The sequence below is a fragment of the Staurois parvus genome, unplaced genomic scaffold (genome assembly GCF_062004578.1).
Source record: "Staurois parvus isolate SC_StPar_1 unplaced genomic scaffold, SC_StPar_1.0 ptg002933l, whole genome shotgun sequence".
Lineage (NCBI taxonomy): Eukaryota > Metazoa > Chordata > Amphibia > Anura > Ranidae > Staurois > Staurois parvus.
The window spans coordinates 48025-51689 of record NW_028320729.1 but is presented as its reverse complement, the minus strand read 5'-3'; the positions used below and the strand labels follow the sequence as shown (position 1 = coordinate 51689).

Genomic DNA, 3665 nt, shown 5'->3' with positions numbered 1-3665 from the left:
AGGAGCACCCCTGAGACAACCACTCTCCGGGGGCACAGTTCCGTGGACTTTCTGCCTCCCCGGCCCCTGGCCAGACAAGGTAGATCCGTTCAAACCAGGAGGAACTGGGCCCCTCCAGTTCTCCAGGGGGAATTACTCCCGAGCCTCAACAGCCAGTGGGCACCTCAGTTTTTTTTCCAGCCTGTACTAACCATCAGGACCCCCATCCAGGTTTTGGGGTTCAATAATGATGATTTTGGACCATACTGTTTTAACTTAGGGAGAGCATTGTATCTAATTAGCATTTTACGGCAACATGGGTAGTGTGACCACGCCCTCAAATGCGGTTTTGAATGCAGATTGCGGTATCTGACTGTAATATCCCCCTATGGAGGCGCTCTCTGTCCTGCATTAGTAGCACACCGCATCTTCCCGGAACGTTATCGCCCATTGATCACATCCTGCACGGCGATGTTTCGTGACAATGGAGAACATACCTTCACTATGAGGGCGCCGAGTCATCCGCAGGTAAGGAGGATAAATGGATTGCCGGATCACATGATAGCTGACGGTTTTGTTCCGGAATTTGCTTTGGGCCTTTCCACTGTATCTGATCTCATCCAGAAGCACCATCAGCGGGCGATCTCGGTGCAAATGTGATTTTATTACCCGCCCCCCCAACTGTTTTTAAAGTGGACCTGTCCTTCAGAGTTGCATGAAACAGCCAATTCAACGTACCGTTCTAAAGTTGGCCATACATTATGCAATTTTCTCCATATCCTTTAGATTTACCATTAAGTTGGTAGTAGAAGGGCCGGGCTGATTGCATACAAGTTGGAAGTGTTTAAGTTTCACCTCATAATATCACTTCTCGGCCTTTTGGCTAAGATCAAGTGTAGTATCTGTTCTTATGAGTGTCCAGTAGGGGCGCTCCACCATCATTTCTGCTTGTGGAGATGATTGGTTGTATAGTACCCCTGCTGGTAGGATGGGGGTCCTGATGGTTAGTACAGGCTGGAACAGAAACCGAGGCGCCCACAGGCTGCTGGGGCCCGGGAGTACTTCCCCCTGGAAAACCATAGGGGCCCAGTTCCTCCTGATTTGAATAGATCTACCTTGTCTGGCCAGGGGCCGGGGAGGCAGAAAGTCCGCGAACCAGTGCCCCCTGAGAGTGGTCGCCTCAGGGGTGCTCTTAGTAGCACTTGGGTGTGGGACCCCAACGTGTGAAACGTGCACATGGTCACAGCTTCAAACACTTTTCCTGCACTGCGCCTTTTAGGGCCCGGCCTTTTGGCTAAGTCCAGGGCAATTTTTTTTCTACGGGCCTCAGGGCCCCGCCAGGGCACAATTGCACGGCCACTTTTTTATTTTTATTTATTTATTTAGTTTATTTTTCCTCCCACGTTTGTCACTTTTGTGTGTGTTTTCTTCTCACGGACAGTAGGGTGTGGGTCCTCGGGCCTAACCCTGAAGTCTAGGGGGAGGATGTGTGGCCTTTTGGTTCCTTCCTCCCCTGTCCCTAGGGGGTTTTCTCTTCAGGAGAGTCCCCTGACCAAGTACTGTGTGGCTGGCTTCGGCTGGCTACAAGGAACGGGGCTTGCCAGGCCTTTTGGCTAGACGGACCACATGGGAACCTTGTCCCTGTCAGGAGCTTCGCGCCCCGGGGGATCAGGGTAGAGATCCAACCCCTTCAGGGGATGGACAAAGCACACCCCTAAGTGCACTTTTTTGTGTTGGTTTTGCACTGGCACGTTTTTTGTGCACTTACGGGTTTTTCGTTTTTTGCACGTTCGCAGACTTAGAAAAAATAAATCTGTTTTTATCAATGTCCAGTGGGGGCGCTCCACCCTCAGTCCACGGAGCAGTGCCCCCTGACTGGTCGCCTCTTAGTAGCACATGTGAATCCCAAGTGTGAAAATTGCACATGGTTACTGTTAGAAAACACTTCTTGGTGGTCGGCTATCCACAAGGAAAGGGGTCCGCCAGGCCTTTTGGCCAGTGCAAACCTCAGTCCCTGTCCACACTAAGATACAAGTCAGGTTTTGGGCTTCCCCTGCAATAAAAATGTCATTTATGGTGAGATCCTCCCAGAGGGAAATCATGTCTATCCCCTGATTTGTGCGGACACGACTCCCTGGACACGCAGGGAAGAAGTTCCTGCACTACTTCAGAAATCACCAAGTTCCCAGTACGGTTGTGATCTTCACTGTGGCCGGTGTGCCATTAGAATGTCCCCCATTTCTCTGTGTGGGCAGTGCGGCTGCAGGTATTGGTGTGGGTTCATTGGTGTCAGTGGGAGGAATAGTTCCGCAGCAGCACAGATGTGAACCAGGGCTAAAGGGATGCAGACCATGCCACTTTCCTCATTGGATCCATGCAGCTGTTGGGGATTTGTCCTCAACAAAAGTGGAGTTACCCTTTAACATTGTCTCCTCAATGTCCATTTTAACCTCCAAAACATGCAGCTTGTGCAGTTGCAGCGCAGGGGGTGTGGGTTTTTAAGAGTTAAAACAGGCAGTGAGGAGACTGGGGGGGGGGGCTAAAATGCATGCCGCCCCCCCCCATACTGTAAATGTACAAGGCCTTAGTTTGGATGCTTTTACCCACAAAAGGCACTTCAATGCGTCAACAGGGGGCTGTGTGTGTGTATATAGATTGTAAGCTCGAAAGAGCAGGGCCCTCGATCCCCTCATGTATCACATTGTATTGGTATTGTTCTGTCACATGTTCTGTCCCCCTTTGTAATGTACAGCGCTGAGCCAACTATCGGAGCTTTATAAATACTGTATAATAATAATAATATATAGATATATATGATATATATATGGGCAGCACAGTGGCTAAGTGGTTAGCGCTTCCGCCTGACAGTACTCGGGTCGTTGGTTTGAATCCCAACCACGGCACCACCTGCCTGGAGTTTGCATGTTCTCCCTGCATGCATTTCTTCTGGGTTTCCTCCCACACTCCAAAGACATGCTGGGAGGTTAATTGGATCCCAAAATGGCCCTAGTGTGTATGGATGGATGGGAATTAGGGACCTTAGATTGTACGCTCCTCAGGGGCGGGGACTGATGTGAACGTACAATAACACAATTATCAGTCCCTCCCCTCATGCCAGGGTACTCGGTGTAATCCTAGACTCCCATCTGTCCTTTCACCCCAAAATCCAATCACTGTCCAAATCTTGTAGACTTCACCTCCGCAACATCTCCAACCTCTGCAACATCTCCAACCTCCGCAACACCTCCAAGATACACCCGTTCCTAACCTCGGAAACCATTAAGTAACTTATTCCCTCACCTGGTTATCTCTCGCCTTGACTATTGTAACTCCCTCCTCATTGGCCGACCTCATCGCAGGCAATCCCCTCTTCAGTCTATCATGAATGCTGCTGCCAGAATCATCCACCTTACTAACCGTTCTGTATCTGCCACCCCTCTCTGCCAATCCCTCCACTGGCCTCCACTCAGTATCCTCCACCCCTCTCTGCCAATCCCTCCACTGGCCTCCATTCAGTGTCCTCCACCCCCCTCTGCCAATCCCTCCACTGGTCTCCATTCAGTGTCCTCCACCCCCCTCTGCCAATCCCTCCACTGGCCTCCACTCAGTATCCTCCACCCCTCTCTGCCAATCCCTCCACTGGCCTCCATTCAGTGTCCTCCACCCCCCTCTGCCAATCCCTCCAC

At 50.9% G+C, this 3665-nt stretch overlaps 1 pseudogene; it reads left to right on the top strand.

Annotated features, from left to right (window-relative positions):
* Positions 1 to 842: 842 nt before the first annotated feature.
* Positions 843 to 959, top strand: LOC149428911 (U2 spliceosomal RNA; annotated as a pseudogene).
* Positions 960 to 3665: the final 2706 nt, after the last annotated feature.